The following is a 17,832-nucleotide window of genomic DNA, read 5'->3' as shown; positions in this document are numbered from 1 at the left end:
GGGAGAAGGGGGCCCTGAGCAGGGGGAGCCCGGCAGCAAAGCCAGCCCCCGTCACTGCTCCGTCTCCTTCAAGGTCCAGAAAATAGAAAGACAGCAATAATAAAAACAGGCGAATCCTAGAATCTCTGGGCAGTCTCAGCTCAGTAACAAACTTTTTTTAATCTAAAAAAAAAAAAAAAAATTTTACTTCCAGCCTCTTAGCCTGTTCGTGCGAGGCCTGTTCCCCTTGCTGAGCCGAACAGACCCCAGGGCTTGGCTGGCCCTCGGCTGCCCTCGCCTGCGTGTGGGGCATGTGGGACCCAGCCTCAATGTTGCACGGCAGCCTAACGAGGAACTAATTTTTTGTATGATGCTGGTTAGCAGCTCCTCGGCCTCTAGACAGTCCCTTCTAAAGTCTACTGAAATCAGCGGGAATCTTCTAATTGATTTTCAACAGACATTGGATCATATTTAGTATTCCTAGAACAGATACGTCGTGGCAGTGATAATTCAGTCCTCATGCCTCACGAATGCTCCCTTATCTCTTCCTTAGCGTGCAAGAAAGGTGGTTCTTTGGGTCCATCCAGCCATGTTTTCTTCTGCCACTTAACACCATCAGTAATGGAGGCCTATGTCTAACAGGCAATGCCTTCTGTCCTGTAGCAAACAAAGCCCTCCAACTAACTAGCGGCAGTGTGAGGCCTTCTAAGAAAGTCTGAATTGACACTATAATGCCGACTGAGTGGATACTTCAGTAACTTGCTAGACCTCTTGCTATATAGAGCATGCAAATGATTATGGTTAAGTAATAGTCACACGGAACAAGATAGTCTCTGTGCACACACTTCTATTCACTTTGGTAAGGAATGGCTGATCATTCAAAGATGCCTTTCACTTCAGGACACTTCTTACTAGAGGAAGCTTAATCAGCTAATACCCGGATTGATTGTTTTCTCTAGCCACCCAGTTGGGAGCATGCTAGAGAATCAAAAATATAAGCTCTCCATAGGTCACTACTGTTTGTGAGACAACTACATTTCTCCTCTCACACTATGAGCCCATCTTCTTTTCTGGCTACACTGAAGACAAAACAATCACCCAACAAAGACAGCACAACACAGCAAAACTGAAAACACATTTAGCAATTTGCATACCTTGCATGCCATAGAACACCCCCAAATCCTGGTGGAAATGTGCATAATATGCCAGACATCTTGAACCCAGGAACTCCCCTCCCCATAATCCCTCGGGATCGAAAAGTTTCTGATTTTACTCCAGCTTCCCCATAAAAGCTTCATTGTTACTGCAGCCCAGCCTTTACCAGGAGTCATGGCATTGGGCCACAGCCTCCAGGGACACTCTCAAGCTGCACAAAACAAGTTTTTCCAAACAGTTTAAGTATTTCCCAGCCCAGACTCTCACATTCTAGTTGTTTGTGCAGGGACAGTAACCCACCAAGCCCTGCCTAAAATACTGGTTGTTTAAACTCCACAGAGACATTTTTACTAACATTCCTTACTGCTGTAACCTCTTGACCATTTAAAACTACTATTAACGGGCAGACTCCATAGGCCTAATGTCAAGGAGTCATCTCCGCTGCAAAAAAGCAGCAATCAGACAATAGATGCATAATTGTTGCTTCCTTTGGACCACTATTTCAGCCAGTAATTTCTTAGTTTAACTGTACTTTGCAGCAGTCCATGAGATACGCAGGGTCAACTGAACAGCTCTTAGTTGCAATAAAGTTTCATGATAAAAACTGGAAAATCTGTTAGGTGAAAGCTCCAGGGCTCAACGGGACTCAGTGCAGTGGGCACTGGAGGAGATGCATCTCTTAGAAGGGCCTGGGCCAGGCTACAGGCAACGGCAGCCAAAGGTGCAAGCTCAGCGTGTAGCTCCTTTGCTTGGTGCCCCCAAGCACCCCAGAAGCACGGGAAGGTTTTCACGTTTCTGAGAGTAGGTGTCCAAGCTCCAGTGCAGAGAGTTCACCCTCTTTACTAAGCAGGCAACACCGCAATGGAAAGAAGCCATTGCAAAATTGCTTGTTGTACTTAAACTTCCCATCTGGGAGCAAGGGGCTCCTGGTGTTTGTGTCAAGGGCACAAACAGGCCAGATGCAGAAATTTGATAGCAGCAAGTAGAAACTGGAAAAATGTCACCAGGTCATTCTGCTGCTGCCATTACAGTCTCTGAAGGGGTGCCTTTCTCACTGCTCATTTGCAAGGGGACACCATAGTCACATACTTCACGGAGATGGCTTGGCCTCTCCTGTCTCCACCACCAAGAGTGAGAGCCTTCCCTTCTCCAGCAGGTTTCTGCCAGCCTCTTGGATATGTTTTATATGAACACCTACATATCAGGATCTCCTTGCTCACAGTGAAGGGCTGATGGCCTGAAATACACTGCCTTCAGGGATTTGACGAGAGCGGCAACTTCCCACAAAGACAAGCTGCCGTCACTCGGCTGACTGGTGGCAATGTGGGGCAATGCAAGGCAGCCTGCACCAGTCCTGGCAGGATGCCACTGAACAGCCGAGCTACTCCTTGCCCCTGCAAGGCAGCAGCCCCCAGCCCCACTTACATCACAGCCAGACCCCACTGATATTGGGCACCTTCCCCTCCCTCTAGACCTGATGAAACTAATCAGGGCACTCATTTGCTAAATTAGCACTAATTAATGAAGCATTAGTTAACAAAAGGGCTTGCTATAATTCATGGCTTCTGATCATAATGGACTTCTTTCTCACCACTTACGAGGCACCTGCATCTCTGCCCTACGCCAGGAAGGCTGAAGCAATCCAAAGTCACATGCACAGGTTGGAGGAACGCTCCAGCCACGCTGGCTCTGCTTCGCTGAGCGGCTCACAGGAGAAAAATAACACCGATTTGAGTCACCACTTAGCACCATCGAGTGTTTGGTAGTTTTTAGTAAGCAGCCCTTCAGAAGGCGGCTTTTAAATGGCTTGCTCTGTAAAGATGATAAAACAAACAGAATTGGAGCTAAAGAGGCAATTTTGGAGTGCTCAGCACCAGGCCAACCTCTGCCAGGGCATTGAGGCAGGTCCTTAACGAGCCTCCTTGGGCAGGCAAGTGCCAAGTAGGCAAAACCTTTTTACAGGTGTCTAAATACACACTGTTATTTGAGGAAATAAAAGGCTTTAAAATGCACTCATGAATTCAGTCAGGGGGGCCTGTGTTTAAGGGTCCTCAGCCATCAAATCTTTATTCCCATGGACTTTGAGAGATTTTTGGATAGGGATCTAGACACTCAGACAAGGCAGCTGCCCTCCCAGCACGCTGCCAAGCTTTTCACTTTGTGAGAGTGGCAGAGTTCTCTCCTGTTGGGCAGTTTTGGAAAAAAAGCATATAATGCAGAAGCATCTAATACCTTGGTAAGGCCCTTTGGCTCAGCTTGGTCTAGTTTGCTAACATGAGCACCATAATTACAGGGCTTGTGTTTATCTCGAGAGTTCCTCGTATATGTAATAGGAGAGGATAATTCATTCGGCGCCTATTAGGGAAGACCAGCCGTAAACTGTCCAGGGCCAGGCACTGAGCCTTTCATGCAGGTGGGAAGTGCTCCAAAAGCCTTTGGAAACCTGGTGCAGGCAAACCTGACTCGTGGCGAGGTTCTGCTGTTCCAGCTTGCACCTCTCTCTCTTCAGCCTTACCTGGACCTGCTGGCGAGGAGGAAGAGGAGACTCAGGTAAGCTCCCTCACAAGGTTACTCAGCACCACTACAGCCGGGAGAGCTGTCCCTTCTTCCTCGCCTTCCTCCAGCTAGCGACGCCTTGGCAAGCCTGAAGGTGACAACCTGGAAGGGACTTGCCCAGCAAGCCAAGTCGGAGAGGGCTCCTGAGGGATGGTCACCTCAAACTGACCTGAGAGCTTGCCGAGGCAGCACACAACACAAGGAAGGAGACTCGCCTGTGAGCGTGGCTGTTTGCACAAGGGTTCTTGCCAGCATAACCACGTTGCTCAGAGGCGCGCTCCCTTTCTCTTTCCTGACCAGTGCAGCTATGCCTGCAACACTTTTAAGTGGAGACTGAGCCCAAGTCTTGGAGTTGGTCCTTCGCATTGTGTGTGCCCAATGGCACCATCTTGTATTGTCTAGTAAGCTGTATCTTGCATCTCCTGTCACATAGGCTGAGCCTCATAAAAGCTTACTAGACGCAGTATGAGCCGTCGACTGGGTAATGAACAACCCTGCAGAGAGGGTCTCTCTCCTGGCTGTGGCCTCCACAGGGGCTGATGCCTTGCTCTTGTTTCCTGATGTTTGCTGAAGCTCTGCACTGAAACTGTCCTTGCTCCAGACTCAGCAACACTCACTGCTTTTAAACACTGATTACAGCTGTTTTAGATGCTTTGAGACAGCAACAAACCAACACAGAACAGCTGATACAATTAACTGATCGGAAAAGTAAGTTCATGGCATTTTTTTGGCCTAGAAATATGTCTCATGTTAATGCAAACATACTACCAGAATTCCACTAAGTCTTCTTCCAAAACTGTTTTATACCCAGTACAATAGTACTGTGGAGCTGCACCACACAATTACAGCTGAGCAGGCTATGAAGGTAAGTGAGATACTCTGCAAAGCCCTGAGGGCTCTGTGCCCAGGAGGCTTGTTTTTGAACATGCACTGCAAGGTCTTCTCTTTGTAATATAGTGAATTCCTGGCCTTAACATGGGGCTATTGCGTGGGGGGACAAAGTGATGGTAACAGCTCTGCAGTGATTACTGTCATTGGTCAAATGGCAGGGTGGTAGTGTTACCAGGAAGGTTGGTGCCTCTTTCTTGACGCTTTTATGGAGTTTCTGACAATTGTTTAAGACATTTAATTTATGAATGTCCCAAGTGAGATTTTTACTTCCCAGAGGACTGAAACATTTGAGCTCTTGCACTGAATTGCTGGCTCTGTTGAAGACCAAACCATGCGGCTGCCTGGGACATAATGTTTCCATGCGAGGACGGACACAGCTGTCAAGTGCAGGCCCTGGCGATGAGGCCTGCCTACGTGCACCCGATGAAAGATCACAGCCATGGCGGCTGGCAGGAGCCCTGCCACTGAAGTGCATGCAATTACAATTGCTCTCACTGAAGCTACATTTGGCCTTTTATCTGACCTCCTTTGATCTTTTCCCTAACCTCTGGCAGGTCTTCAGTGCATTCAGTTCTTTATATTAAAGCAATCAATCCCACATGCAACCAATTAGGTTTAGACATATTTTGGTGACCATAATATTGTACAGACGTTCTACCAAGTTTTCAACAAGAGAGGGTGGCTCCGACATGTCACTTTCTAGTGGGGAGCATGCTGACTGCAGTTCAGAAATATCCCAAGGAGAAAAACATAGTCCAGAATTACACTCTGAGCCCAAATGTCCCACTTGCAGACAACAGTCTGGCTTTGTGTACATACAATAGGGACACAAACACTCTCCTCCTCAGCGTGCAGCACGCAGGGAAAGAATCTCACTAGACCTGTGTGACCAGGTTTGTCATCCAATAACCCGATCACCTGCTGCTGTCATTGTCCGTGACACGCACCAAATATGCTTTGCTTACCAGAGGCAAAAAGGCAACGGCACCCACGAAGTCTTTTAGCTCCATCCATTTTGTCTGGGTCCCTATGGAGGGACGGGAGTGCAAAATGGGTAGTTGCCTTTGCACTGAGCAGAGTTCAATCCTCGTTGCTTCTCTCTCCCCTGCTGCTGTACTGGTGCATCACAGTCGGGCCTTGGCTGATGTTTATCGTATCATTTAAAGCTCCTGTTTGGGAAATCTTCAGTTAGAGCCACATCTTCTTTATGTTTGTGGTTGAAGGTCCTATTGATATGCATTAGTGACCCAGACAAAGATAAATGTGGTCCCATCTTAATCTTTTTCCAAGTGTATACTGCAGGTTTGGCCTGATGGGGGGTAGTGCTTTGCAGAAGTAACCAAGAGAAATTCTTATGCTTTGGTATAGGCTCTTGGGAGCAGGCCTGATACTTGGCCCATGTCCTGGTTAACGCATGGGCTGCAGGCTTCGGGACTGTAAGATAGCGGGTGATCCAGCTGGGATGACAAACATCCCAGAAATTATTCACAGGAGTGCACCGGCAACCTGGTTTCCCTGAGTAGGACAGAGAGAAAAAGAGAGAGACTGGAGCCCCAGGCAGCCCCCCATCAACAAGCATCACCTTCTCACGCTACAAGTGCTTGGCCCGGCGCAGCACCGAACCCACAGTTACCAATTAAAGCACTCTGGTAGCTCACAAGGGAAAACAGCACTGAATGAAAATGCAGGAAATAGTTCATACTCAGGCATGGAGGAAAAATGAAACTCACTTCTATTCAGATAATCCTGGAACAGCACAAGTCTTCTAAAATCCAGCAGAGGCAGTGAAAGCACGTGACCATTGTCTCTTTTGAGTTCTGGGATACAAGCTATTGATATTACTATTCGTTAAACTGTCCTAAGAGTTGGTTCACCATGGACTTCGTCCCGTTAATGAGGGAGAAGGTGCACGTTTCCTCATGTGGGTAATTTTCTTTCAATGGAAGGAGCCAGCTTTGATGGTGATTGGTAGCTTGTTTGCTAGCTCCAATGCAGGGAGAAGATTTCTTGTGTGTCAGGGGCTTGGTGTCCGCACAAGCAACTTCCGACCCCATTCTCCCACACTTTGTGAGCTCTTTCTGGAAGGAGCTCTTTCATCCTGTTCACACCTTGTCAAAGAGAAAGAGATCTCTGTGGGGACCTTCCAGGCCTCACTGTAGTACAAACACGGAGTACGAGTCCCACCAGACCCTGACTCTGGTGTTATACTACTTGTAGAATTTTTGCATTACAGCTGTTGTAGGGCAAAAGGTCTGGATAACATGGCAATAGGATCTCTAATGAACTTCAGATGGAAAATTATTTAATGGAGTAAATGTCATCCTGTCACAGTCAAAATGCTTTGTGAAGCTATTATTTTCACCAACTTTTTTTTTGTGGAAAAAGTGCCAACAATTCTGGAATAAAACATTTTGATTTTTGATTTTATATAATATATACATTTTAGAAGTTATAATGATCTAAATAAGCCAAAACTATTTATTTTTGTGGAATTTTCCTTTGTGGAGAATTTCAACATTTTGAGGTTTTGTTCTGAATTGGAATGAAAACAAATTTCAAAATCTCAAAATTGTCTGTGAAACACAATTTCCATTCTCTGGCCAGCTCAAATTTCAGGCTAGAACATGTATAATAGCTCCCCTGCAGGGAATCCCTTTAGGAAAAAAGTTTCTGAATGAATTTATTGATGCAAACATATAGTTTTTAACATTTGTCTATTTGTCCAAGTAGACATCTGCACCACTGACTGCTTTTTCAAGTCACTACACAAGAAGCCTCAACAATTTCCTGAAAGACTTATTTCTGAAAGGCATTGCTAAGCTAGTGCAGTTGATGGTGGTCATTTCCTGGTATTGATATTAGTCAGTCGGTTACAGTTGTCACTTATTTCACATAGACCACAGAACTGATATCATAACTATTTTCTTGTCTAGGCTTATTTGAACTGTTTTTAATAGCTTCAACTAGAGATTATAAACTGTATTTTACATTTTCAAGGAAGGTGACGCGTGTTCAAATTGAAACATTCAATAGAACAGAATTTATATGCTAGAAAATTTAGAGGGATTTAAATATTTACAGCCTTGGCAAATACTTCTGCCCCCCAAAAAACCCACCACACATTATAAATGAGCAGACTTGAACTCGCAAGTGCGAAGGACAAAAATCTACTGTTGGACAAATTAATTATTAGGGACGCTGATGGAGACCTACCTTAAGTGCTGTTGTCAAAGGAGTTAATTTGGATTTACAGTGACATAAATGAGATCAGCAGCCAGCCTGTCCACAGCAGCTTTATATATCACAAAAGTATGAAGAAGCTTAATACTTACATGAATTAACATGAATAGATTGTAAGTTAATCATGCACTCTATTAAAAAGCCCTGCATGCCATGGTTTTGTTTGCTGCCTTTTTCTTGTTTTGTTTTATTGCAGGAGAGCTTGTGTGTACTGCGAATGGAGTGTGCAGTGTGCATGTGCTGCTGTATTCGAGAGAGTATCTCTGTTCCTCCAGAAAGCAAAGGCTTTGTGTCAAGGTGAAAGCTGAACTAAACACACACTCTGCAGTCAAAGTTTGTTTATAACTCCTGACTCTGCTGGGTCAGTTACGCGGCAGTTTCACTAAACAAACAAGTAGAAAGCAGGTCAATGTCCAAATACTGGAGCTCAGCTTATTTAAACTGCTTGAATAGCTGTTGGAGGAATAAAGCTGTGTGAGAAACAAATTGCCTCTGCAGTAAATAAAAGTGCATGAAACATGGTGGCTCAAACTCATGCCTGGGTATGACTGCCCGCTGCATGTGGGCTGCCCTTGCCTTTCACTAAGATGCATTTGACCAAGTGCCTCAGCCTAATCCGGGAAGTTATGGAAAGCACCCTGCTTGGCACATTTGTTGCAGAATCAGCAACATAAATCTTTCACTCCACTGTCGTGAGCTGCTATATTGTAAGGTGTGTGTTAAATCACCACAGCAGGATTCACCCTCTGAAGGACTACAGAGGGGAAAACAAACCAAAATTGCATGGTAAATCTATCAAGGAATGACACAGAGGCGCCCAACCGGTTGAATCACTACCATGTCTATCCCTTTCCCATGCCTCAGTACAGCAAGGTATTTTCTGAAATTGTTCCCTAGTGAGTTAGCTGTTTATCTTGTATATATAACCCCCCTCCTTTACTAAACTGCCCGTGCATTTCATACCCCTTAAAGTAGTTTTCTTTCAATGCCCTCTGAGGTAGAGAAGTTTCGTTATCCTCTTTTTTTTATATAGGCAATTGAGGCACGAAGTTAGGAAGACTAACAAGCTACCTAAATCTAGGCATTTAAACAACAGCCGTGTCTCTAGCTGAGACTTCTCTGAATTTTCCTCCTGAAAGACTGAATGCTTGTCTGGATCTGGAGGAAAACATTTCCATCCGCTGGTCTTTCAAGCTCCTGTGTATTTCCTCACTGAACACACAAGTATATAGACGGGCAATCAGTCGCTAGATACACATAAACATGTATCTACCTGTTCATAAATTTTTTATCAGTCTGTATGATATAACTGCTGTCTTCTGACTTAATATCCCATCTTTCCTTCTATGCTAGAATGCACGCAAATAAATGCCCATCTGATTAGATACCTAATTTTAATGATAAATGATTCCTATATAAATATATTCCCCCCTTGCCTTGTCCTGTCCAAAACACGTTTGCCTGCTTCCCGTTCGGAGGCTGACTGCGAGGGCACTGGCGAGGCGCTCGGTCGCACCGCCGCCAGGCAGCTGCGCAAACGCTGCACTGCCGCTCCACAGCGGCTCTTCTGCTCTCGGGAGCGGAAGGGGAAAAACACCGCTACTGCAGAAAGCGGAGAAGGAAGGGTCTAGCAGGGAATCAGCTCAGTGCCAAAAGGACTGTTTAGTAGTTCTCATGTGCTTTTTAGTAATTCACTTTTTTTTTTTTATCAGCAAATTCATTAACTGGAGTCTTGGTCACTTTCCTCTGTATAAAATCTCACTACAGCCATTTTAGGATCATTCTTAATTTTCACTCACTTATTAAGACTCTTCTCTTTCCAGCATGCATCTGCTCTGAGCCTTTGGAGAGTTCCCTCTTTGACTGCTCTCTTGCAGTTTTGCTCTCCATTAGTGTTTGCGAAGGGGGCTGCCAAAGCCCTTGCCGTTGGTCTCACATACTGCCTTTGATGAGAGCAAAGGAAAGCTAGGGTCATCTGCTTTTGCACACTCCAAACTGGGAAAAAAAAAAAAAAGGCAAAATTAAAGCAGTCTTACCATGGAGATTTATTTTAAGGGAAGTGGGCAGAGAACTGGTCCCAGGAAGATCGCCATACAGGAATCCCTAGATTCCTAAACAAAACCTGTCTAAATGAGCTTGTGGTCAACGCTTGCAACAAGCAACTGGCCCTCCCATCAGCTCTTACACCAGCCCGACGATGGCAGAGCTCCACGCGGCTGGCACGGAAAGCTCCTCCGCGGCTTCTGCTGGCAGCCTGACATCTGAAGGTGCGGTAACACATTAACTATGTGCCGCAAGATAGAAACCACTGCTTCTTTTGATTCCACCTTGGATACTTTTTCCAATTCAGTGTTTAATCATGTAAGCAAACAGAGGAAACGGTTTAAAAAGCAGCACGCATGATTAAAATGCTTACAGGAGAGGAAGATACTGGTTGGCTAAGCAATAGCAAGAGGGAGGCAACTGTCCAACTCAGAAGGATGAGGGATCTGTTCAGGGAGTGACAGAAATATTTGTCTAGTAGCCATGGGAGAAAATGAAGGAAAATACGCTTTAGAATGAATATCAAGACAATCTTGTATCACTAAGATCTAGTAGGCTGGGAAATATTTCCTTCAGGGAAGCTCTGGAGTTTAAAGTCTAACAGAGATTTTCTAATAGCTAAAAAATAAATACATGCATAGAGTAATTAAAATAGCATTAGATTCTCATGCAGAATGTAGAAATGAAATAGGAATAGCACTTTTACAGCAACAAGTGCTATACAGGACCTAGCGAGACACATCGCAACTGCTGTCCCGTAGTTAGGCAGCCACTGTCTCTGACCTGCCACCCTGTCAGTGGGAAATAGTGGGAGGAATTAAATGGGTCAGTTCAAAAACAGTAAGGTAGTAGAAAAACCACAAAATCCATGACACAAAATCACTAAGGGAATCACTTTCTATTGTCCAGCTCCTTTACACACTGTGGAGATGACTGGTTTGCAATGCCACTCTGAAAGAAAAGCCTGCTGTGTCTTCTTGCACCCTTCTAAGCCCATGATCTCAATTATAAACTTTTTTTTTTATTAGCAGTAGCAGCAGCAGCAATAATGGTTGCTGTGTTACAGTAGCACTGAGAGTCACAAACTGTACGCCCTGGCCCACTGCACTCTACAAGCCCACAGTAACAGATGGAAGAGTTTAAAACCTTCATCTTATTTGTTTGTAAAATTTTGATTTGATTTAAAATTTGCTCTGTTCCAGCAAAGATTTATTTGCATGCTTTTCCTTACCACTGTGAGGAATGTGACTATTCATAATGTAGAGAGAAAAGCACATGCAGGACCAGAATCAGAAACAAGCAAGCAAGAGAAGGGAGATGGAGAATATTAGCAACCCTGAAGATTTTATTTTCCTTTGCCTCTTTGTAAGGTGAAGCTTCATTTACTGCCAAGCCCCCTCTTCACTCAGAAAGCATGGGTGAAGACTCAGAGCATGCTTAGACTGCCTTAAAACTTCAGAGATTTAAAAATGGCGACACAGTTTGGCTTCTTGTTGTTTGGCATCTGGTTTTTGAGCCTTGTAGTGCATTTGGATAACATTTTCAGGCTTTTCCCTGCAACTGGAAGAATTAGAATTTTATTGTTAAAAAAATGAAGAGTGAAAGAGTCATGTGATCTTGTGCTTCCAGGAGCTGAGACTTGAAGAAAAAGCCCACCCCAGACTCACAATAAAATCATGAGAATTGAAAACACCAGACTTAAGAAGCTCATCCAAGCTTTCTGCTGTGCATATGGAAAACCAGGGTGTTGTCAGGACTAGTTAGCTAATGTTATAAAGCACTCGGAAGAAAAGCGTTCGTTATTATTTAGGAGGAAACCAAAGTGTAAAGTGTTTTACATATAAATCTGCCCTTTAGAAGAGCAACATTAAAAGCACAAGATTGAGCTCTGGATTACTGAAGGGTAATAAAGAGGTTTTAACACAGCCAGAACTCATTCTGCATGAAAATGACTCAGCAGTGCCTGCACGGAGCCGAAAGCAGGGCCTCTGGAAGCGCTTGGGAGCGGGCTGTCTCCCGTCGCGCCTCCCCCCAGCTCCCTCTGCCCGGGGCTGCAGCCGTGCAGAGCAGCCCGGCGAGGGGAGCCGGCGGCTCCAGCCCGCTGCACCCGGGAACTCGACCGCCTTCGGCCCGGGAGCGGAGCGGAGGATGGTGGCAGCAGCTCGGTCGGCACTGGTGGGTAATGCCACACACCAGAGGCTGTGAAACACGGGCTGTGGAGGTCCCTGCACCCACGTCACACCGATTTCTGGGGGTTCAGGCCAGCCCTGGCCCGGCCCTGCGTCCCGAACACCCCCGCTAGCACTGGGAGCCCGCGGGGTGCGCTCCCGGCGCGCCCCATCCCGCGTGGGCGCAGCCAGAGCCATCCCGTGCGCCCGGCCGAGGCCACGCTGCAGCGCGAGCGGCACCGGGGCAAGTGGGGACAACGGGGAGACAGACTTCAGAGGGGACTGCTGAGCCGAAGGCAGCCGCTGCCACCGCCTCACCCCCCCTCGCGGCAAGGGGCGCAGGGAACTGCAGCTCCGGGGACAGAATTAAGCCTTCTGAAAAAATACTGTAGGCCACTGATTTTCAACTTTGTCCACTAAATAAGGTCCCTAAAAATGCTGCAAAGGGGATGAGGACTCCTTTACAGGAAAGGTAGCTCGGCTGACAAAGGGTTTGCCTTTCCCTTGCACCTTTTGCAGACTCTTCAGAAGTCTCTCCCCTCCCCAGACATCCACAGCTAAGAATCACTGATTTCAGGTTTTTGGACGAGCTCTGCAAGCGGCAGAGCTCTGTTCAGTTTGGTGGCAGTAGAGTAATTCACGCATGTTGAAACATTCATTTCCTGGCTTTAGCTGCCTTCGAGTTGGACCCGTCTTACACGCTACATAACTGCTTGGAAGCCGCTGCTCCGTTTCTCCTTCAGATGCAAAGCGAAGGCAGTGCTGTTACTTTGTTAGGAGAGAACTTAAAACAAACAAGCCGCCACCAACTGCAGTTCATGTATATGGTTATGATTTTAAATTGCAAACAGGAGGCTACTTGGCTTCGCATGGTAAGTATTGTCTGGCAGCGGATGGGCTCCTCTGATCTCCCTGAGCCTTGGATTGCTGCTGTGAGATTGTGTCACAACGAGTCATTAATTATTTCATCAAAAGCTTATTTTTCTCATTTCCTCATCATTATTTCCACCTAGTTTCTTATAAATTGAATCCAGCTATTGGCAAGGCTTGTTTCTCCCCTAAACAAGGTCTGGGCTTTGCAGAGAAAAATACTGACCTTAGATGAAATGTACTGTTGATATATGTAGTTCATGTGCGTGTGTATGCACACACAGAGGGAGAAATTACTGTACGTGTGTATAACCATTGCTCTTACCCTCCATGTCCTCCCACCTACTCTGGAAGAAAACTCCCCTTCTTCCTACCCCTTAACAGATAGAAAAGGCTTCCGTTCCCACCATGAGAATGAGTAAATGAGGAAGAACAGAAAGGAGAAGGGAGACGAGTGCAGCTACCAGGATAAACCTAGGAGATTCTAGCAGTACCTTCATCTCCTTGGCAGATATTTGTTTTTAGAAAGTGTCACAGCATTCTTAGAAAGATGGAGACCCCTCCTGGTAACGCCTGTCCTGAGAGACAAAGCAGGACAGCTCCGGCACTGCTCGCGTGAGATATTACCGCCGCGAGAGAGTCGTGGGTAGCAAACCCAAACAAGTGGGGCAGTAGTGAGAGGCAGCCAAAAGATGCAGTGAGGGGACTCGGAAAGCTCTCCTGTCACCCGCTGACGAGATGCTAGCCAAGAGAAAGGAGCAACTGGATTCACCATCCCCCTCATCCCCTCAGGGGATAAAAGCAGCCTCACAAACACATTCTGGGAGACTCAGTGCGAAGCACAAAGGCTCACAGACCGCAGCGGGCCGGAGGTGAGGGCAATGCCCAGGAGAGGCTCCCAAGGCAGGCCCCGCAACCCAACAACCTTCCTCTAAAACAAAACAGAGTGAAAGCCGCTAGGCACAAAGCTGCTGCTGCCATCCTGCTGGAGCTGGAGCAGCCAGCACGCAGAAGACAAGCATGCTAGCAGCAACTTGCTGTACCTCCACAACGGTCGTCTTGGTGAAGAGCCCAGTTGTTTGGGCAAAAAACAGAGTCTTCTCCTAACAATATCCTCAGCATGCAGTGTGCAAAGCAAGATCCCTTCTGAGTCTGACTCAGCAACGGGGCAGTGATAAGCGCAGTTTGTCCTGCAGCTTGTACTAAAGAACGCAAGGTTTACCACAAGGGCTATGACTCTTTCACAACCGGAGAGCACAAGAACACAAGAGCAGCCACACTGGGCCAGGCCAAAGGTCCATCTAGCTCCTGTCTCCAACAGTGGACAAAAGCAAAATGCCTGGGGGAAAGTATGAGCACAGGGTAAGCGCATACAATATTTCCCCTGAGTGCTCTCCCAGCCCCCAACCATTTCCAGATTAGGAATTTCTGGAGCCAAGTATGGTTTTTATGCAGTTGGAGCCCTGTAAGTCTCCCTGCATTGCATCCTTCAGCAGCCCTTGTGCTTCCCCAAACCCCTGTGCTCTCTCAAGACTTATTCCTTCTGGTCCCTTATTTACACATTTGCCCTCCAGATACTCCTCACCCCCTTCATGCCTCAGGTATACCTCTCTATACAATTCAAAGTGACTTTCCCAACCTTAGTTTTACATGCTCCTCCTTTCTTTCCCTGTCCCTCAAACTCCACCCCACCTGTTAGAGAAGATGCCTAATGTTCGAGTTACCTACTGGGACTGCCCGTCACTAAAAAAATTGACTCTTCCATGTGACAAACTGCTTGAAAAGTTGTTTTTGTTCCCAGGATGCAATATTTCCTGTGTCTCCTCACCCTCACCAGTTCCTTCTGACCCTTCACATAATTGTTCTCTTTCCAGGCCTGGTGCCTCTGTCTGTGGCTCCAAAAATCTCTGGATCATCAGAACTCCCCTCAGAATTTTGGTTCATTTGTAGCAGAACTGTTCATGAGAAGTGATGAACCCATTTCCTGGGGCTGTCGCCTTGTGTAACCAAGGTTAGGCCGTGGAGTGTGTAATACTTCTGAATTATAGGGATTAAATGTACATCAGATTTCTGGAAAGTGTGAAAAAGACAAAACCTTAGGTCTTTCCAGAAATCCCCACACAATCTTTTTTGATTCTGGAGAAAGATCCGTTAAGCTGTCTACAAGCCCTTACCGGCAAAGACCCCATCCTGAGAAGACACGAACTACAGCAGCCCAGTTTTAGTAATTCAGCACTGCCAGTGAGGAGGCAAGTCCCCGAGATCTGCACCACTTAGCTTATTCCCAGAAGCAGCAAGTCATTTTCAGTGCTACAACAGCCAGGGGAGGAGCCCGCGCAAGAGATTACAGCTGGCCCTTTTGACAGATACCCTACTGGAAGGCGGTGTCCATACTTCATCCTGGACTTCCCCAGTGATGAATCACCTCTCCCAGAAAGCTGTTTTCATGAGTGCAGTGGGTTCAAAGAATAGCTCTTGCACCCATGGCGATGAGTCAGGCCTCTGCTCTCCCTGCTTTCTGTTGGGCTGTTGTCAACATGAACATGCTGAGCCCACTGCTGCTCTCCCGGGGGAACAAAAACAGCAGAGCTTTCTTGCCAGGGCTATCAGCTTCGAAATGGCATTTCCCTCCTTCTGTAGAAGATGAACTAACCTGGTGAGTGCAGTGAGGACTCTTGTTCCTCTCATCTCCCACTCCTGGTGGAATGGGAAGAGGTCAGGGAAGGTCATATGATTGTTCTCACTTTCTCTTCACCAGTAATCGAAGTCAAGGACTGAGCCTCAAGGATTCCAAGCAGATTTTGTTCCCTCTCTGCACACTCCACAGACGCCCATAATAACAAATTAATTCCTCATCTGGTTACTAATTCTGAAGATTGAAGTCCTTTGCTGGTAGAAATGGTACAGAAATGGCAGGGTTCCGGTAAGCACCTCTATGTTCCCATGTGCTGTTACTGAGGTGTAGAACCCAAGTCTACACATTCACAGGGAGCATATTTTAATGCCCATCAGCCCCTGTTTTCTCTGCTGACACAGCCAGTAAGTGTGTATCATTTCAAGTGATGTTCTTGTGAGCTCCTGAGTGCTGCTCTGCCAGAAGACATCTTGATTTAGAAAAGTAAATAGTTAGGCAAGATTGGTCTTGCTGCACATGCAAAGAAAAGAGAGGATGCAGAAAAAAGTTTAGCTTAACCCTTGGATGCTCGTCACAGGGATTTGGCACAAGTAGCCATCACGGCACTTTTGGAGTGGCAAACCTCCTCCAAGCCAGCTATTGCTCGCCTCAGCAAATGGCTCTGGAAGAATCTGGACATATTTTAACCCCGTGGCGCACCATGACTTCAAAAGTCATCTTGAGCAGATGATAGCTGCAAACTGGTCCAAAGCTGGAATTAGCTCCTCCACCAGAAGGAGCACACAAAGCACAGAGGGAAGCTATTATCAGCATAACACAAAGCCTTATTTTTGGCTTTGCCAGTTGTTGCCTATTTGCGTCTCTTATGAAGCTGCTGTCCTGCAAATAACAGCAGGCGCATATGCGCATGACATTACCAGAGCAGACGGAGATGTTGTCATGCTTGACTGGAATTAGAAATCTCACCAGGAAGAGGAAAGAATATATTTAAATATGGTGTTGCTACATCCCCATGTCTCTACAGAGCAGGACAACGTTTTCAGAATTCTTATTTAACATCACTATCAGTGTATAAACAAAAGGAGATGATTTTGTAACTAAGGTTCATCTGTGTATAAAGCTGGGAGAGAAAAAAATACTGAAAACCCAGCTAATGAATCTGTAAATCAGCCATTGGTTGGAATTTTTTTTCAATTCACAGGAAAAATGTTTTTACTGTATTCCCTTCACCCACATTTTTATCCTACTTATTCCTTCAAATCATTGAAAATCTCCTACATGTGTTTAAAATGCAGTATTTTTAGTATTTGCTGTATGTAGATTGTGAGTTCTTAGGGGCAGGGACCAAATTTTTTTCTGCAGTACCTAACACAAGAAAGTTGTGTCTTGGCTAATAACCAAGACATCTGTTCCCATATAAATATTAATGATACACCTCAGCATGCACCCTCTGATAGTTGCCAGGGCTGTAATTCACAACACATATCTCACCAAGAGATTTTCCCGCACAGCGCTCCAAAACCCTAACAAGCTTTGAGCAGATGACAAAACAGCCTGGCAAGCTGGCAGTGACAGCAAAATTGGACATTTTTCCAGTAAAAAAAAATTGAGATTTACACATCTTCTGGAAGAGCAATACATTATGGAAACACTGCACATCTGCATAATTGCACTCTACATGGTGCCATCTACTCTGCACAGCCCACTGTGCTGGAATATGTGCACTGATCACCTAAGGTACAGTGGGCTCCATTTAAAACACATTAGCGCTAATCACAGCATCTTCTCACACTTATTACACAGCAATAAGCACCAAGAGGAGTTTACACATGCTCTGCTCTCCCCCATAGACACAAGGAAACTATCCAGCAGCATCACGTCCCACACGCAGAAGACCCGAGACTCAATATGACATAAGCTATCTTCTTACAGAGGCAATGCACTATACACAGCACAGGGGTTTCATTTTCAAGAATCTGGCTGGTTTAACGGTAATTAGTCCCTTCAAGAGCTTTATACTGAAACGTTCAAGCCCCTGGACTCTCCTTGTTCAAATGAGCTGTCGTTAGAATGGGCTGATGCCAGCAGCCCATCTCAGAAGTCTTGGTCACAGACTCTTTCCTCCGTCGGTTCACCCAGCTGTGGTTCCCCCAAAATGTGCTTCGGACATGTCTGAGCTCCAGCTCAGAGCTCTCAGTTACCACTGAAGAACAAACGCGACAGCAGTGCTGGGGCCTCAGCCCCTCTTCGATCCCAAAGCTCGACTGCAGCAAGGGCATGAGCTGCAGGAGCCCA

This window comes from Apteryx rowi, unplaced genomic scaffold (genome assembly GCF_003343035.1).
Source record: "Apteryx rowi isolate R43461 unplaced genomic scaffold, aptRow1 scaffold_1, whole genome shotgun sequence".
In the NCBI taxonomy this organism is placed as follows: Eukaryota; Metazoa; Chordata; class Aves; order Apterygiformes; family Apterygidae; genus Apteryx; species Apteryx rowi.
This window is presented reverse-complemented; position numbering follows the sequence as displayed.